At 34.5% G+C, this 20,292-nt stretch overlaps 1 long non-coding RNA gene across 1 annotated transcript; it reads left to right on the forward strand.

Annotated features, from left to right (window-relative positions):
• Window positions 1-8,320: 8,320 nt before the first annotated feature.
• Window positions 8,321-8,955, forward strand: LOC140829755 (uncharacterized). Its single transcript, XR_012117519.1, has 3 exons — window positions 8,321-8,597; window positions 8,686-8,735; window positions 8,818-8,955. It is a non-coding gene; the product is annotated as an uncharacterized lncRNA (long non-coding RNA).
• The last annotated feature ends 11,337 nt before the right edge of the window (window positions 8,956-20,292 follow it).

The raw sequence follows: 20,292 nt of genomic DNA on the forward strand, positions 1-20,292 counted from the left end.
AATTCATCAACGTGCGGTTAAAAATCGAATAGGACTATTTTAAAAGAACACCACTCAATAGAACTTTTTTAAGAATTGCTTAGAAATTCAATACTCTTGTAAATATGTGCATTCATTTTTTTCTTTGAATATTTTAGAAATTCGCACTTGAGAGTTTGTTTTTCCCAGAAGTCAAGTAGAAACTTCAAATTAGGAGAATAGAATTGATTAATAATTTGATGATTTTTGTCAAAAACAATTGAGTGAGTCTCATGTGATACCGTCTCACGGACCATAATCTGTGAGACGGGTCAACCCTACCCATATTCACAATAAAAAGTAAAACTCTTAGCATAAAAAGTAATACTCTTTCATGGGTGACCCAAATAAGAGATTCGTCTCACAAATACGACCCGTGAGACCGTCTCACACAAGTTTTTGCCAAAACAATTTTGTAGTCAACCTTTTGATATAACTTACTTTTTTCGAGAATAACAGAAATCTAATTACCATTAAAATATAAAACAATTTAAAAATTAACGTAATGATTAAAAATACAAACATGAACAATTTCCTTTCAAGTTCATGAAGAGGTGCATCGTTCCGGAACAGTGACATCTTCGTCTTTGGGAATTATTATTACATCTTTTTGGATTTTATATATATATACTCATAGAGAATAAATTATTGGAACTAATTTTGGAGCCATCATTTTTTTAAGAAACACATACGTTTTTCACAGTATCAAAAACCCGGAAATATAGCCATCCAAATTCTTACTGTGTGGTGTACCTTTCATTATAAATTCTTCATACAAACTTGTGATGGCTCCAGAAAAATCGAGGGATTCGAATTTTGGTGTTAGAGGTTTTGTATCATGGAAAAGTTAGTTTCTCATTAACCGTTTCTATCTGAGTGTGATGGATTAATATCTTTAAAAAACACATCTGGTTGTCATGGGCCAATCAAACTTAAATTCCTATCCTCTAAATAAAATGAGTGTAATAGTAAGTATGATCAAACCTACATATAACGGAAGATTTATTTCTATAGAAAAAAATAATTAAAAAGGGGGAATTCGTTGGATAAAGACTAAATTAAATCCTAAAACTAAAATTAGCAAGTAAGGATAAATAATAAATTTAAATAGAATTAAATAATCAAAATGGGTTTACTAAAAGAAGAAATTCAATCTTATCAAATAATGATTCCAAGAATTCCAATATTCAATTATCACTGTTCATCAGCTAACATAGTATATATTCATTCAGTTACAAGCAATTAACTTTAAAATTATAGGAATAGCCGATATATTCATTGTGTTTTCCTAATTTAATTGACCAAACCCATCATCTAGTCAAAACTTATCAATAATCAGTTTGGCATGATAGCATTCCATATTAATTAAAGATATCATACAGTTAATCTTAAAATCTAACAATCGAGATAGTTGAAATTGATAGATCCAGTTTTGTTGATTTATTTAGATTAAGTATATTGTGATAGCATAACACACCTAATATATCGCTGTTCATATACCAATAAGTCATGAAAATTATGGGTTACAGAATTCATGGATTACAGTAAAAAATTATATATCGAATTAAATTGTTAGATTAATCAACATACAATTTTCATAAAAATAAATTATAAACCAAGAAATACTTGAACAAAACAAAAATATTAATTAAAGCGCAAAAAACTCATAGTCATAAATTTGAAGTAGTAGAAATCGTCTGAATCTGAAATAAAAACTTAGCCTAAAGTTCTTGAGAAAAGAAAAATTCTTATATCTCCTTGTGTTTCATGTTGAACAGAGAACAAAAAGAAGAGAGAAGTCTCAAGATAAATCCAAAAACTAGAATAAGACCTAATAATACTAAAAAGATATTAGGTTTATCCATAAGAAAACTAGAGTTTTATGGAATAAAACTCTATCAAATCTTTCATTATCTCAATAATATATTTATCTCTCCAAAATTCTTTAATGAATTAAATAACACAATTAGGAGTCTTAAAATATGGCATTTTATTATAATTTTCGAGCTCTATTGTCACGCCTCGAGCCCTGGCTCGCGCCTGCGTGACTGCACAATGGGCTCCTATAGCAACTACTTCGTATTCGTCCTCGCTTTACGAAAATGATTAACCTAAGTTGCTATAGAAGTCCATTGTAGCCCTTTATAAACTCATTTAAATCTTTAATTTTTCAGATGTGGGACAAGGATATCACAATCACCCCTCCTTCAGAACGCGACGTTCTCGTCGCAGCCTGACCACTCGATCCACTAGCACCGAGAATCTAGAGGTGGCTCCTACAGGTTCAAGAGGTGGCTCTCGTCATGTAGCACTTTGCCCCGCATAGCACTTATTTCCCGGTGTTCCATGCCGGTGACCGGCTCTGATACCATCTGTAACGTCCCAGATTCAACGACTATCCTCACTGTACCAAGACGAGTCTTTCCAGCGTGCTTATGTCCTCACTCACACACGCATCCTAGGAAATTTTCCAGGAGGTCACCCATCCCAAAATTGCCTCAAGTCAAGCACGCTTAACTTTATAGTTCTTATGTGATAAGCTACCGAAAAGAAGATGCACCTTCGTGATATGAGTAGTACCAATCAAATCTTTTAAGCCCTCTTCAACTGTACAGTCCATTACATTGAACAGTCTCAGAATCCTTCTCATTCCCGTGTGGGTCGGTTCATTCATATTCCCTCCACCTAGAAGCCTGCCAGGAGCCGCTCATTGTCCGTGCAACTGATGGCACCGGCGATCACCCCCCACCCTCTTCGGCCCCGGGCCTCACATGTCCACCAGCTTCCGCTTGGTTCGTCCCCGAACCACACCGTACTAAGAGAGGTCGGCTCTGATACCACTTGTAACGCCCCAGATTCGACGACTGTCCTCACTGTATCAAGACAGGTCTTTCTAGCGTGCTTATGTCTTCACTCACACGCACCATGGGAAACTTCCCAGGAGGTCACCCATCCCAAAATTGCCCCAAGTCAAGCACGCTTAACTTTAGAGTTCTTATGTGATGAGTTACCGAAAAGAAGATGCACCTTCGTGATATGAGTAGTACCAATCAAATCTTTTAAGCCCTCTTCAACTGTACAGTCCATTACATTGAACAGTCTCGGAATCCTTCTCATTCCCGTGTGGGTCGGTTCGTTCATGTTCCCTTCACCTAGAAGCCTGCCAGGAGCCGCTCATTGTCCGTGCAACTGATGGCACCGGCGATCACCCCCCGCCCTCTTCGACCCCGGGCCTCACATCTATATGCAGTCACAAGATAGCTGCGAAGCAGTCAAAAGGCGTGGCCACACTTTATTTCAAGACTTCTTCTATTTTTGTCCATCTTTCATAGCTTCATCTTGACAACTTCAAATGTGATAATAAAATTACATTTTTAGTCCAAATTTGCTCCAAGACCATAAAACTTCCTTCTAAAACAGAATATATCAATTAAATATGTCGGAAGTTAAAACAATTAGAAATTTGATAACAAAAATACGAACTATTACGATCTTATCAAAATCAACCACACCTAAACCATGATTGTCTTCAAGCATAAAATAATTCAATTCATTATCTGAACTCTTTATTCTTCTTCTACTTCCTCTACTTATCTGTAAAATTTTTCGTGCATGGAAAGCAAGGTGAATGTTGAGCATCTCACATATCAACGTCATGAAAAATTATTTCCATCAAAATATATAGAAATTAAAATGCATGGAGGCTAACAACCACTGATTCGCTCATTATATTCAATAGTGTCTAGAATATGTATCAAAGAGCTCTCATTCCAAAACACTGAAAAGTTTTACCATAAGCTTGCAAATATATCATATCCTTCCCCAAATGAATGGATTAAAACGCACAATCAAAAAGAGTTGTACATGGGTTGTAGAGCGTGTAGAGGTAAGGTATGATAAAATAAATATGACATCAGGTTTTTGGAATTGAAGAAATCATCTAAAATTTCCACAAAAAACACATCCAGACAACATCCAAAGGTTCTTCAATCTCATTATGACATCAAAGAATGATGGTTTGTGTATTTCTTCTATTTATCTCGTCATTTTCTTCTTTCTCACCCCTTTTTTTCTTCTTTTTTTTTTGTCGTTCTTTCTTTTTGTACCAGAGGTAGAGAAGAAGATTACAAAACTTAGAGCTTGAATAATAAAATCTTAGCAATTTGCACTCTTGGATCAAAGTGATGCTACTAATGAAACTTTTTGAGCGATGCGATTTGTCTTATGGCTAAATTATGTTACAGGTTTGAAAGCCGGAGAACGTGTCCGGGGACCTATCCAACCTCTCCGGAGGATTATGATATGTTAGGGAGCGGACATCCAGTCAAAGGGCTATGGTGATCCCTGCCGGCTCAGTACTGTGTGTTGGATGCAATAATTGTCCCTGCTTGGTAGAGCGATCGAACCGTGGTGCTTGTGGTGCTGTGCGGTTTAAAAGATTTGAGTTGCACCATTACTACTAGCTATAGCTTTTGGTAAAGCGGCAAGCGCTCAGTCCTACAATTGGTATCAGAGCCAAGGTCACGGGTTCGATTCCCATTGATTGCAAGGAGTGCAATTATTGGGAGGGAGATTGTTGGGTGCAATAATTGTCCCTGCTTGGTAGAGCGATCGAACCGTGGTGCTATGCGGTTTAAAAGATTTGAGTTGCACCATTACTACTAGCTATAGCTTTTGGTAAAGCGGCAAGCGCTCGTTCCTACACTATAGTTTAATTTGATCAAACGATTTATGTGTATGGGTCACTTACATTCAACAGAATTCTACGCAAAATTATTTACGTTTATGATTATGCATAACAAGTATGAAAATATGATTTTATGATTTTTATGCAGGAAAGTCACGTTATACATATTTATGACTATAATATTTTATGTACAAGATAAGTTTAAATTGCATGGTTTTTTATTACGTATTACTCGTTATTCACGGTTTATGCATGATGAGTCATTAGACTCACTAGACTTGATCGATACATATTACGAGAGGTGGTGATCAGTGAGTAGGGAAGGAAATTTTCCCCGCGAGGAAAACCTAAAACAGGGCGGTTTCGGGGGAGAGCTATCGATTTCGGTTTCGGTTTCGGTTTCTAGGATTTTTAAAATCCCAAAATGATTCGGGGACGGGTATGGGGATGATATCCCCATCGCCGAACCCGCCTCTATAATAATAATATAACAAAAAAAATATCTAACCTAACCCCTGAATTTCCATTCTCCCATTCATCATTCACACCTCCACCAGTTCCACTCTCGATTCTCAAATATCAAGTTCCAACCAACACTCCAGGTTTCCATCTCTTCATGACAGCTCGTTCCGATTTCCGACGATTTCTCACTTTTAAGGAATATTGGACCTCAACACAACGTAAACCAGGTTCGATTATTGACTTCTTGTTATTTGTAGATCGATTTGAGTAATTATTGTTTAAACCACGGGTTTGAAATAAAATTGAGATTTATGGGATTTTGTTTTCTCAATTTTTCTATCATTATGTTCAAAAAGAATCTACATACACAAATAATGACTTCGATTGATTCTTAGGACATGGGTTTGTTAAAAATTTATTGAAACATCTCGACAGTTGAAGGTTCCAAGCGCTAAAAAATGGGAACTTGATTGCAAAATACGTTGGAGCTTTACATATTTAATGCTTAACACTGCATTGAAGTATAAAGACGTGTTTGCTTGTTTGAAACACCGTGAGAGTTTGTATAAAAGAGTTCCCACAGAAGATGATTGGTCAAAAGTGAGATATATTTCTTCTAAATTGGAGATTTTTTATGATGCCACAGAATTGCTTTTGGGGACCAAGTATCCCACTATAAATTTTTTCTTCTCGACTATTTGTGATATTATGTTGGCAATTGATGATTGGATTTTTTTGGATGATAATGTGGTGAATACAATGGCAACAAATATGAAATTAAAATTTGAAAAGTATTGGGAGATGATGAATTGTTTATTAGCAATTGGGAGCATTTTGGATCCGAGGTATAAGTTGAAGACAATTCAATTTTATTATCCTATTGTTTATGGTGATATGTCTTCATTTGAGATTGAAAAAATAAAAAAAGTTGTATGAAATTGTTGAAGAGTACAAGAAGAAATCCAAACAATCTCAGGAAGTGAAAGATTCACGATCTTCATATTTAAGACCTCCACTTCCTATGCGTGGTAGTTATGCTGATAAATTTGGGATATTCATGGATTCCAATACTAATACTGTAATGCCCGAGGAATTTATCCCGTTAATTCGAAATGAGTTAGCGATGATTATTATAATCTATTGGTGATAATCGATTTGATTATAGACGAAACAGATCGGACCGGAAAAGACAAGAAATACATCAAATAATGAGAAGGGCCGAAGCCATGGCGCACATGCGCGAAGAAATGCGCGCATATGCGCGACATGTCCAGAAGGTTCGGCGCATATGCGCGACGTAGATGGCGCACATGCGCGGGAGGGACAGTAGGCTTGGCGCATATGCGCGAGAAAAATGGCGCATATGCGCGAGAAGGAAAAATGCTGGTTCTAAGAACTGGCGCATATGCGCGACTTTGGGCGCGCATATGCGCGAAACGTGCAGCACATGCACGATTCCACTTGCCTTACATGCACGGAATGTATATATATATATGTACATGTAAAGCTCGATTCTCCCTCAGCCAAAAATCAGAAAGTTTAGGGAAAGGCTTCGTTCTTAATTTGGAAACTTGATTTACGAGCGAACCGTCTATCTGAATTAAAATCCGACTTCGGTACTGTGTTCCTATCAACGCAGGCTACAACTGGACGTAAGTTTTCCTACGTTTTGACATGCTTTGAAATTATGATATTGTCAGAATTTAATGGAACTCATATATGTTGTTCTTGACATATTAGACATCATAGAATCGAAGTCAGATTAAGAAACGGACTGAATATGAAATTGTTATGATTTTCGGAGTAGTTTTGGAGCCGATTTGATATCAGAATTGAGTTGTTATTGATTATGAGATATTAGAATTGATATCTGACTTATATGATAGGGCTGGATATATTGAGATTATGATGTTATGTTGTTGAAACAGAATTTGATTGAATTCTGTTTGTATCCAGTATTAATTGAGTGGTGTATTGATACCATACCCTCGATATTGTTATTGTCAGACTGAGTATTGACAGGCTTGGGGTTCGAGACTTCGACAGAGCTAGGGTATCAGAAAGAAAGGTATAAATTAATGTTGAGTTGGGATTGCACAACTCGAGGAAGGTTTGACTCGAGTTTCCCTAAATCACATACTTAGTTTATTACATTGATTCTTGTAATTGATGAGATTGATGTTTGTTGTCTATTGATTTATAGCCATTGCATATAATGACTGCTGATTCGCTAGTCATCGATTGATTTACTTGGATACTGAATGCATGTATTGATTACTGAGTCGTTGAGTCATAGGCTGATTCGCCTAGTCACCGACTGATTCGTCTGGTGATTGACTGATTCGTCTAAACTTAAGCTGATTCGCTTAATTACAGGCTGAGTTGTCTGATTATGGGCTGATTCGCCTAATTACCGGCTGATTCGTCGGGTTATTGACTGAGTCGTCAATTCTGCGGCTGATTCGCCCAGACACTGATATATGAATTATATCGATGCCGTTTAGGGATTGATTCATTCCTATCGACTGAGATTCGATATAATTACCTATATCCAGACATCGGGATCCCTAAGTTAGAGTTGAGTCGAGTCTGAGACGACGCGTCAGTGGAGTCGAGTCTGAGACGACGCGTCGGTTGAGTTGAGTCTGATACGACATGTGGATTTACATTGTTTATATCATTCATGATTATTGAATGTTTGATATTGATTTATGTTTCTGATTTGAGACATGTTATGAGAATTCTTATATGCTTTCGTATATACTTTTATATGATTGCATGTTTACATTATTTATACTGGGATATTTATATCTCACCGGAGTTATCCGGCTGTTGTCTTGTTTTGTATGTGTGCATGACAACAGGTGGGGCTGGATCAGGGTCAAGAAGAGGATGAGAGAAGATTAGATAGCGTGGAGATCCGGGCTTCGAAGCAACATAGGATTCAGCACTGATATGTAGTTGAACCTAGTTGAATTCTTGTAGATGACGCAAGATTTGTATGTTTATGTTTAATATGTAATTTGAGTAAATTACATTACGTTTCCGCTTTGTATTTTAAAAAAATTTTAGACCCTGTTTTATAATTGATTAATTAGTCCCAATAAAGATTAAGAACTTGATTAGCGTCCGGGTACCCACAAATACTGAAGTTGAGAAATCGGAGTTGGATTATTATTTAGAAGAGTCTTTGTTGCCAAGAAATACAAGTGACTTTGATATCATATGTTGGTGGAAGACGAATGAGATCAAATATCCTATTTTGCATGATATTGCAAAGGATGTGTTGGCCATTCATGTGACGATTGTTGATTCTGAATCAACATTCAGTACTAATGGAAGAGTTTTAAGTGATCATCGTAATCGAATTCATCCTAAACTGTGGAGGCTTTGATGTGTGCTCGAGATTGGTTATGGAGTGAAATTCAAGGTATTAAATAGTTTCAAAACAAATTGTTTATGATACTTTATTTATATTTTTAATTTATAATATTTTTATTTTTTATTTGTCTTATTAGATTCTATAGCTTCGAAGAATCAAAAGTCTAACAACGATTCTGATATAGAGGTATGTAATAAGTTGATTTTTTTAATTGTATTAAAGTGTTTTAAATTTATATATTTTTTCTCCCTGTCTTGTTATCTTTTAGGAGCCGGAGTCATGCACTAACAGTAATACTGGTTAAAGCATTGAGTGATGTGATATAATGGAGAAGAAAGTAATCCGATGATGATAAATGAGTTTGATCTTTTATATTTATTGGAACTATGGTTTTTTTTTTTTTTGAGAATATTGAACTATGGATTATTAATGTTATGTAAATTTTATGGATGTCACTAAATTTTTGTATGAATACTTTTTAAGTCAAATTAAAAAGTTTTTGTGTCAATTCAATAAATACTTAAATTTTCATAAAAAAAATTCAAGCGGGCCCGCCCCCATCCCCGCTAGGTCGGGGATGGGGATTCCCCGATTTGGTAGAATCGGGGATGGGGCCGGGGATGGGGACGAGGATATAAATCGGGGGCGGCGATGGGGATGGCAAACCCAAACCCGCCCCCGCCCCGGCCTATTGCCATCCATATCAGTGAGCAGGCTCGGGCCAATGACAGTGCAAACCCGAGGACCTTGTAGTTTAAGTTATATTATTACGAACGTTTTTAAACTATTTACTCTTACTTCTTATTTAATAGGATTGGTGACAAAAAAATTTAATTTATGGTTTTTGTTAGAATATTTTTAAATTAAATTAGTAGTTTATGGATTTTAGGATTAATTGGATGTTGGTGATTTATTTTAAATGATGGATTTTTAATATTAATTTTATTTTAGTTTGAGTGGTAACCGTTAATTTATTTTAAGAACTATAATTTTAATAAATATGTTTCCACTGCAACAAGCCTAGACATTGGAGGCGTAACTGTAAGGAGTATCTTGCCCAAAAGAGTTCTGGCCATGGTATGTTTTACATTGAAATAAATGTCTCAATTAATTTCTTTTCTTAGGTATTGGATACCGAATGTGGTTTTCATCTATGCAATGATTTGTATGTGATGGCAAGAAGCAGGAGACTTAGAGGTGATGAGACATCTATGAGATTAGGAAATGAAGCAAGGGTTGCTGCAACTGTCAATAGAAATGTTACTTTGATTTTAAACAATGATTTTAAGTTACTTTTGAGAGATGTTTTTATATGTTATTGAGTTGGTTAAAAACATTATTTCTATTTCTATGCCTGATAGAGACAATTATTCTTGTGTTTTTGCTAATAGTGTTTGCAATATTTACAAGAATGAATGTTTGATAGGAACCAACGAATTAATGAACTATCTCTATAACTTAAAATTAAAAGATATTTCGCTGAACAATATCCAAGAACAAATGAAAACAACAACAAATAAAAGAAACTAATGAGAAACTGTCATGTCCCGTATCTGACATGTCACTTGGCAAGAGTAACATGAAGCTCAGAATTAGGGGTGAGAGTCCCCTTTGCCATCCGAAAAATGAATTCTTCGACGCCAAAATTCCCCATGTTTGGCAAGTCGGAACGGGAAGACCTAGGATGTAGAAGATCATACCATGAATGATTCGGCAATTTGGATTTTCCTCTTTCAATGTGAATCCAAAAATATGACACGTTAGACTATGTCACATTTCCAAAGGAAAGATGCAAAAACTAGTGAGAGAAAGCATGTTTGACTTATCCGACATCTACATACTTGTGAATCTTGTCTAAAAGAAAAAATTACCAAGACCCCCTTTAATGGAAATGTGAAACGTGCACATGGTATACTGGATTTTTCCATAGAGACATTTGTGGCCCGTTAAGTGTTAACACAAAATATGAGCAATCTTACTTCATTAATTTTACTAATGACTTTTCGAGGTAGGGGTATGTATTTGATGAGACATAAATCTGAAGCATTTGAAAAGTTCAAAGAATTCAGACCAGAAGTGTAAAAACAAATAGAAATGATTATTAAGACACTTCGATCTGACCGGGGTAGAAAATACTTGAGCACTGAATTCTTGAATTATCTAAAAGAGAATGAGATTCTATCGCAGTGGACTCCACCAGCAATACCACAATTGAATGGTGTTTATGAACTTCATAATAGAACTTTGATGAACATGGTTCGGTCTATGATGGGATTCACGAAATTGGCTACATAGTTTTGGGGCTTTGCGCTTGAAACTGCAGAAATGTTGTTGTATAATTTCCATATAAAAGCAGTTGATAACGCCATATGAGATATGGACGAGAAAAACTGTGAAGTCTCGAAAATTTGAAGTCCACATTAACCATGTGTGTGCAAGTTATTAAATTTATTATGTATTTTATTAAATGATTTTAATGTATGTTTATTTCATTAGATTGTGTTTTAATTCATGATTTAAGAATTTGCATTATTTTAATAGTAATGTTTAATTGATACACGTTAAAAATGTTTTCTTGAGTTTTATGTTCAGGCGATTATTCGAGACGAGATCGTGGAAATGAGACCGGGATGATTTTAGTAATTTAATTGAGATATTTTATTTTTTTAAGTTAAAGAATAGAGTATTTTAAATAAATTATAAGTTTAATATTTTTAAAAGTCTAATTTAAATATTAAGTTATTTTAGGAGTTTATATTTTTAAAAGTTTATTAATAGTGGATTTTATTTTAATTTAGGGATGTATTATTTGTAGTAAAGAGTTATCATTTTTATTTAGTATAGTAATTGATTATTAGTATTTTTATTATATTAAGTTAAAATCCTTAAATATTATTAATTAAATAATTTATTTAAACTTGCAAAGCATACACAATTTGACTCTCACACACACTCACATCTTTACACACACCTATATGCGTACACTACACACACCAAACACAACACTTTTTCTATCATTTTATTTGACTAAAAGAAGGAGAGTTGTTTTAAACTTCTTTCTTTTAAAACCCATGCTATTATATATATATATATATAAAAAAAAAACACGTAAGTCACATATACACACACCAAACACAACACTTTTTCTATCATTTTATTTGACTAAAAGAAGGAAAGTTGTTTTAAACTCCTTTCTTTTAAAACCCATGCTCCATTATATCTCTCCACCTCCCCTTCTTCAATCGGCCCTTCTCTACAAATTTCCGGCAATACTTTTAGTGAGTTTTCTTCAAAGAAAATTGAGCAAAGTTCGTCCCGGATCGTCTCCCGTATCATCTCGGCTTCGGTATCGTCGTTACGGTATTTTTAAATATCAAAAGGCACGTATAATCTGTTCTTGCTGCATCGATCATGTCATATTATGTGTTGTGTTGTTATTTATGCGAAAATTATATGTGCGATGCGTAGAAGTTTGAGCAATCACGTCTAGATCATGTTTGAAACAATTTTGGATCACCAAATTCACGTTTTCGCTATTCTGTAAAATACTGCGATTTTTCAGTAAAGGTTTTGGGAAAACTTTCAACTACAAAAACGTAGATCTTTTCGATACCTTCGATTTGATATAAAATTCGAAATATTTGGATGACAATTGAGTGAGTTATGGCGTTTTTCGTAGGACTGCTCAAACTGCATTTTTTTTTAGAAACGTTTTTGCTGTTCTGAAAAATACTGCGATTTTTCAGTAAAGATTTTGAGAAAACTTTTAACTACAAAAACATATATCTTTTTGATACGTTCAATTTGATATAAAATTCGAGTTATTTGGATTAAAAACGAGTGAGTTATGGAGTTTTTAGTATGACTGCTCAAATCATGTTTCAAGAAAGTTATGAATTTTAATATGTTCTTGAAGTTTTTATGTTGCAGGATTTGTTGGGGATCGACGGGTGATCGTTGCTGCATATAAGAAAGTTAGTAATGATGTTTAGAGTATTTTTGAGGTTTCGATTCATGTCGTTAAGAGTTTGAATTATTAAGAAGTCGTAAGAAATAAACTTTAATTTAAATGACAGTATTTTTGGGTTGTATAAATTGTAGGGTGATTATAAAAGTTTAGTTCATTGTTATGGTGTCCTAGAATGGTCTCATAGTGTTGAATCTTGATGCATTATGTGTTAATTGGGAGAATAGACATGTCATAAAACTTTCATCAAATAATTCGTTGGGCAGACGACACGGACCCCTACACGGACCTAGGGACGGGGTCCGTGCCCCTTCTTTTACATGACACATATGAGGCAGTACCTACACGGACCCGGGGCTTGACCTGGGTACGGGGTCCGTGTAGTTTCAGTTTTTGGGATAAATATTTTATCACTTAAGGTTTGGTTTGAGGTTTTATGCTATGATTTAACATTGATGTTTTACAAGGTTATGTCATGGGAAATTATAGAATGTTCTAAAAATTTATTTAGCTTGGGATTAAGCATGAAATTTACGTTTAAGTTGTACAAGTTAAGTTTATGTATTCATATTAGTATGTTGCAGCAACGACCCGATTGACATCCAACGAATCCCTCAATGCAAAGTAAGTATGTATGACGTGCAAAGAAAATATTTGAAGTTTTTGAGGTATGCTAAAAGTCTTGTGACCAAAAGTGAATGGGTTTGGAAGTCGGTGAACGTGGCCGAGGACCTCTCCACCCCGTTAAATTATGAACGGGTTATGAAGTTAAGGATTGGAAAGCATTAAATTATGAACGGGGACCAATCCGCCCGTTAAATTATGAACGGGTTAGATCGTGGTTGTGAAGCGTTAAATTATGAACGTGGATCAACTGGCCTGTTAAATTATGAACATGGATCTTATGTATGTGGCAGTGGATACGTCACTGTCAGCCCAGTACTGTTGTTTGTCTGATAAGATATTTATTATGTTATGGGTCACTTGCTTTGAAACATCCTCTACGAAAATGATGAAGTTACGTATGTTCAAGTATGCAGTATGTTTATGAAAGTTTATGATGATGGCACGTCAGAGTATGTATGTACGTATGTTCAAAGTTATTATGCAAAGTTCAAAGTTATTATGCAAGGTTTAAAGTTATTATGCAAAGTTCAAGCTATTATTCAAGTTCAAGTTTCAAAGTATGTATGTTCAAGTTTTAAGGTTATTATGAAAGTTTTAAATTTATTATGCAAGTTCAAGTTTCAAGTTATGTATGTTCTATTTTTAAGTTGCATGCGATTTTATTATGTAGTACTCGTTATTCCAGTTTATACGTGTTGAGTCTTTAGACTCACTAGACTTGATCGATGCAAGTGCTTATGTTGATGAGGAGGCAGGAGGTGGAGACCAAGTGGCAGGCTTGGACTGAGCGGGAGGCTAAACCCGAGGACCGCCATGTTTACGTTTTTATGCAAAGTTTAAAATACTCTGATTTATATGATGTGATGGGAGATGTTTTGAGCAAGTATTTTGTTAGCAGATTTTATTGGTGATGTTGAATTTCAAATATTTTATGAACGACTCTTTTGACAACCTTTTCTTATGGGGGATTTGGTTGTGGTATTTTATGGCAAATATTGAAGATTATTTTATATTAAAGAAAATTTTAATTTTTCCGCAAATTTTGAATGGTGAAAAGTACGGTTCGTTACAAAAACTCCCAAATATTCTTACTTGAGAATATGAGGATGTTCTGATTACGGAAAGCAGACGGTGAGAGAAAAATTGGATATTAGATCAATTTTGTGCTACTTTGTGGGATATCCCAAGAATTTTTTTGGATATTGTTTTTATCATCCCAAGGAAGTAAAAAAGTTTGTTTCAAGAAATTTCACCTTTCTAAAGAAGGAATTTCTATTAGATAGAAGTGGTGCGATTATAGAACTTGAATAAATTCAAGATACGCCTCAACTATAGACGTTGAACCTAATCCCCAGCAGTACACGCACTTAGAAGTTCTGATAGGATTATTAGATCATCTTCCAGACATACGCTTCTTCATGAACAAAACCATGATGAGCCTTGTGATCCAATGAACTTCAAAGAAACGATATCTAATATTGATTCATCAAAATGGCTTGAAGCCATGTAGTCTGAAATGGACTCTATGTATTCAAACTAACTCTTGACATTAGTGGGTCCACCCGAGGGAATCGTTCTCGCATGATCCAAATGGATTTACAAAAGAAAGCTTGGGGTGGATGGGAAAGTATTGACCTTCAAAGCAAGACTAATATCAAAATTTTATACTCAAAGGTCATGAATTGACTATGAGGAAACGTTTTCACTAGTTGCTATGTTTAAGTCCATTAGAATACGACTAGCCATAGCAGCATGATATGACTATGAGATATGACAAATGGATGTAAAGACAACATTACTCAATGGAGACATTGAAAAAGATATTTATATGTCTCAATCTGAGTGATATACATCAGTAGGAAGTAGGAATAGAGTATGCGAACTTCAGATATCAATATATGGTCTCAAGCAGGCATCAAGAAGTAGGAACCTCATATTTGACAACACTATCAAGGAATTTGGTTTTGCCAAGAATATTGAGAAATCATGTGTGTACAAGAAAGTTAGTGGAAATGCGGCGACATTTCTAGTATTTTATGTTGATGATATCCTACTCATTGGTAATGATGTAGAATTAATACAATCAAAGAAAGTGTGGTTAGCGAGTAAATTCTCCATGAAAGACATGTGTGAAGCATCCTATATATTGGGAATAAAAATCTATAGAGATAGATCAAAAAGGATGTTGAGGCACACCCAAGCCATTTATATTGATACCATTCTGAATATATTCTCTATGGAAGAGTGCAAGAGAGGATAGTTACCAATGCATCACAGTGTTACTCAGGCTGATGAAGAGATACAGATGATGACAGGTATTCCATATGCTTCAACCATTGGTAGTATAATATATGGTATGATATCATTTTACCCTGATGTTGCTTATGCTCCGATGTTACAAGAAGATATCGGGCAAACCCTGGTCTAATATGTTGGAAGGCTGTGAAAGATACTCTTAAGTACCTAAGGAGAACTAAGAACATGTTCATGGGCTATGGAGGTGGAGAATTAAAATTGGAAGGATACACTAATTCTAGCTTCCAAAATGACGTAGATGATTCAAAATCGACTTGGTTTTGTATTCATGCTCAATGGTGTGGCTATCTTTTGGAAGAATTCCAAGCTAGACACCATTGCAGATTCCACTACTGAAGCTAAATATATTGTTGCATCTGCTGAATCCAAAGAGGCAGTTTGGATGAGGAATTTCGTCCATGAGTTGGGCGTTATTTCTAATAAAGTTGATCCAGTCTCGGTGTATAGTGACAACACTGGTGACGTTGCACAAGAAAAGGAACCAATGTCTCATTAGTGATCCAAACATGTACTGAGGAAATTCCACATCATCTGGGAGATTTTGGAAAGATGAGATGTTTCAGACGAGAGAATCGCCTATGCAGATAACGTTGTTGATCCACTTACAAAGCCCTTGCCAAGACAGTTGTTTGAGAAGCATCACAACAAATATGATTAAAGTTTATAGATAGTTGGCTCTAGGACAAGTGGGAGACTGTTAGAGTAGATGCACTGTAAGCCAACAGTTGGTTAAAAAATTTATCGACTCAGTTGTAATAAACAGTCTTTTTTTAATATAATTTACATTTCATGATTTTTTTACTTTATCTATATACCAACGCAATCGACATAAATAAAGTTCTTGATTATATTTTAATACAAATGAATCGTACTTCGATCTTGAAACTCTTTTGTAAACACTGTATATTCTAAATGCGTTCCTAGTCAATTCAGCCACCTAAAAACAAGGATAAAGGCTTCTTGAGCTTGAGACTAGCATCTGTGATGTTGGGTATCGTGTTTCATGGTAGGGGCATAGAAATGTCAAATCATGCTGATGGGTAATCATATGATGATTGTACCAAACAACCTTCTCTCGGACTTTCCAAGTGGTTATCATTCATCGAGAGCAAAAATCCATAGTTGTAATTGTAGATATCATAAGTCTTTACGACCTGGGACAACACTGATGCTCTACACACTAGGATTGGATTTTGACTCGTTTACTGACTCCGCGAGGGTCATAAGGTGGTGAGTTTGGGTGCAATTGCGACATGTGAAGGAGCCAATGCATTGTAATGGATAATTAGCCGTTCATCTACGGGTGTTGATATCCTATGTGATATAACGAAATAGTAGTACATGAAATCTCTGGTCAAAGTGTAAGATGTACATCAGCGACAAGGGTTTTCTAATTGTGCATGTGATGACACTATGAATATTTCATGATTATATAGCATAGCTATCGAATCTAATAAGCAACCCTCGATGAACCAATGATTGCAAATTCAATCGGTATATATGAGATGAAGGGTCCGTACTGTACGTTATTTATAACCGATTGGTTCTTGCATGCACTATCAGTGATATATAATCACAGGGAGATTCTACTAAACGCTCTTACCATAATTCGATCTGTTTAATCAGAAAATGATTTCTGACATTCTTATGATCAAATGTTGATGCATGAAATGTGGAAAATTAGGGTAAGCCCGAATAAAGGAAAAAAAAAAGTCCCGAATCACAAACAATTGTTAACCCATGACTAGCTATATCCCTAAACCATTGAGGGTCACACAAGCACTGAATCATTTGCTCCCGTTGAGACAATAAATTCAAGGAGTTGAATTTATATAAAATTATGAGATAGTAAATTCAAAGAGTTGAATTTATAATAATTAAAATTTGGAGAGAATAAATTCAATGAGTTGAATTTATAAAAATTGAGAATTTAAAATATTGAACTCAAATGTTGATTTTTTGAAAGGTTAAATTAAATGTAATGTGTGTATGTATAATGGACTTATAGGAGTGCAAGTCCAATATACTAATTAATTAAAGTCCTTAATGGATTTTGATATATTAATTAATTAAACTAGTTGGACTAGTCAAATTAATTAAGATCATTAATGTTAATTAAGGAATCCAAAACTTATAATTAAGGTAATTTGGTTAAGGATTCAATATTAAGAAAGGAGACAACAAACCCTAGCCTCCATTCATGCAATTTTTGAAAAAGCTCATCTCAAAAGCCCTCATAATTTCGTCCACCATATAGAAAATTAGGGTTTGAGCTGTTTTTGTTTTTGATCTCCATGATAAAATACCTCTAAAATTTCTAGTGCAATTTAGAGGAAGAAAAAAATATTTCAGTCGTGGACTTGATTGGAGAAAGAAGATCTCAAGAAGATTTTTCTTAGGGAATACTATAAGAGCTATTTTCGCCAATTTTCGGAATAGATTTGGCCAAGTGATTAAATCACCAAATGTATCTTAATGAACACCATATGAATCATTAAATTTTGTTTAAATCATACGAGTGTCTAAAGACATTATTTGAATGTCCAATAATTTTTTTTAAACTTCCGTTATTTTTTGACACGAGAAAACCGATTACCCAACATTTCTGACTTATTTACCCATTCCATTATGTATCTGGCTCTTATCTTTCCAACTCCAAAGTCCATATGCTTAAACCCTTCGTAATTGAATTTTGTCTCGCTGTTATTTGTTGAAGTTCAATTATGCTCTTAACTATTCAAGTTTTTTTTATGGTGAGCCAACTTTAAGGCTCTTAACTTAATTTTGTCATGTTCGAAAGTTAGCTTTATAAATCATAAGTCGATACAAATTGATGACCAGCGTTTGAAATGTAGGAATAGTCGGACATGCAATGTATGGCAGGCTATGCAATGTAGTATGTGTAAAGTTTCATGAACATTGTAGTTCCAAGTGAAAAATTATACTTTGAGAAGGTAGCCAAAGTTAATGCAATCAATAATTGTTTCCAACTTTATAACGATTAACAAGGACCTGGTTTACTGTAGTTTCCCTGTAGCCAGGGGCGGAGCCCGGATTCAAAATTACCTGAGGCTGTCTTCGTCCCATGCTGTATTTAATAAAATAAACAATTAACTAAAAATTTTAAAATAAAAAATATGTAAACATTGACTTCATAAAAGCACAGAACAAGAGTATTTAATATTTATTACTATAAAAAACATGGAGATAAAACACTACTTAAGTTGTGCTCTTCGATTCTTCTTAGAATAAAACTCATTAATTATTAAATCGTTATCAATTTTTACAACCAAATCTCGTTTGATGTAGATTACCATAGAATCTCCGAAAAACTCTGCTTCCATCTTGTTCCGAAGAGCTGTTTTAACAAGTTTCATTGCTGAAAATGCTCGTTCCGCTGTTGATGTAGAAACAGGGAGAGTTAAAACAAGACAAATCAACCTGTCAATTAAATAAATATATGAGATTCGATAAGTAAGTAAACGACGTAGATAAAAATATATAAATCGCCTGTCAATCAAATCGTAGGTTTCTGACTTATTTGTCTCAAATAATCTTTGACATAATTCAAAAAATAGTTGATAAATTCTGAAATCTTTAATGGCCAGCAACATTAAGTTTATAGTGATCCAATTGCATTCTCAAGTGATGCAAATCTTGTGAATCGAAATCAAGATAATAAAATTTCTCAGCAAGTCGATAGATATGATCAACATTTAGAAGTTTAAAATTTTCTTTAGGTTCCAAAGTAGAATTAAGTTTAAGAAGTACAACTGCCTCATCCTTGAATCTATTATTAAGCTCTTCAACTCGAAAATCTATTGCAGATGTAAATACATCAAATCGATAGTGGTGCTCAACTGTGATTGAATCATTATGTTCACAAGAACAGCCTTTACCAGATTTATAATGAGATTCCATGTGAGGCATCTCAATGTGATACCTGTCCACGCATGTTGTGGATATGTAGGTCATAACGACCAAGTGCATCAAATATTTCTTTCCTAAGTGTTGCATCAGTTGTATATGTGGTGAAGTATTGCATCCAATATGCATAAAAAATGCGCATATATCGTCATCATTAACTCGCTTCCAATATTTGAATCCATCAATTGTAAATGCAGGATTACGAGGATGATTATGTTCAAACAAGAAGCACCGAAAACAAAATGCAGCATCTTTGAAAGGAGAGTACTCTAACCAAGTAAATTTTTTGAACCAATGACTTTGGAATCGTCGATTTTGACTTCCAAATTTGGTCAATGTATACTCTTTCTTAATTGTTTGATATGACCCCTTTTTATTATAAGCTCGTCTGATTTCATCAATTTGATTAACATGATAATTCCATATCGGAGTACGTAATGCCGGATCAGGTTCAAGAGAACTTAGATCAACATCAATTCTAGGGGATTTGTTAAGCTGTTGATCACTGGGATTTGAGACGTCAATATTGGATGAGAATGGTCATGACTTGCCGATGTCTGCTCTTTTTGTTTAAAAAATGAGTCGATGATTTTCTTTTTCTTCATTCTTGAGTTTCTTTTCTCCTTGGTGCCATCTACACCATAAAATATAACTTTAGTTTATCTTATTGTGGCTAACTGAATCAAATCAACATTACCAGCACTAAATAATTGTTACTTTAATCCAATAAACCTCGAACAATAATTATCCCAAAACAATTCTGAAGTTAACATTTGACAATCTTAAGGCATAATATATTTAAATATAAATTTTTACAGCCTTATAAGTTCGAAAATCCCATTTACATAATTCTGAATTTTCAAAAATTCCACAAATTCTCATTTATATTTTTTATAGCATCTAAAC

Source organism: Primulina eburnea, chromosome 4 (assembly GCF_022965805.1).
Source record: "Primulina eburnea isolate SZY01 chromosome 4, ASM2296580v1, whole genome shotgun sequence".
NCBI classification, from domain to species: Eukaryota; Viridiplantae; Streptophyta; class Magnoliopsida; order Lamiales; family Gesneriaceae; genus Primulina; species Primulina eburnea.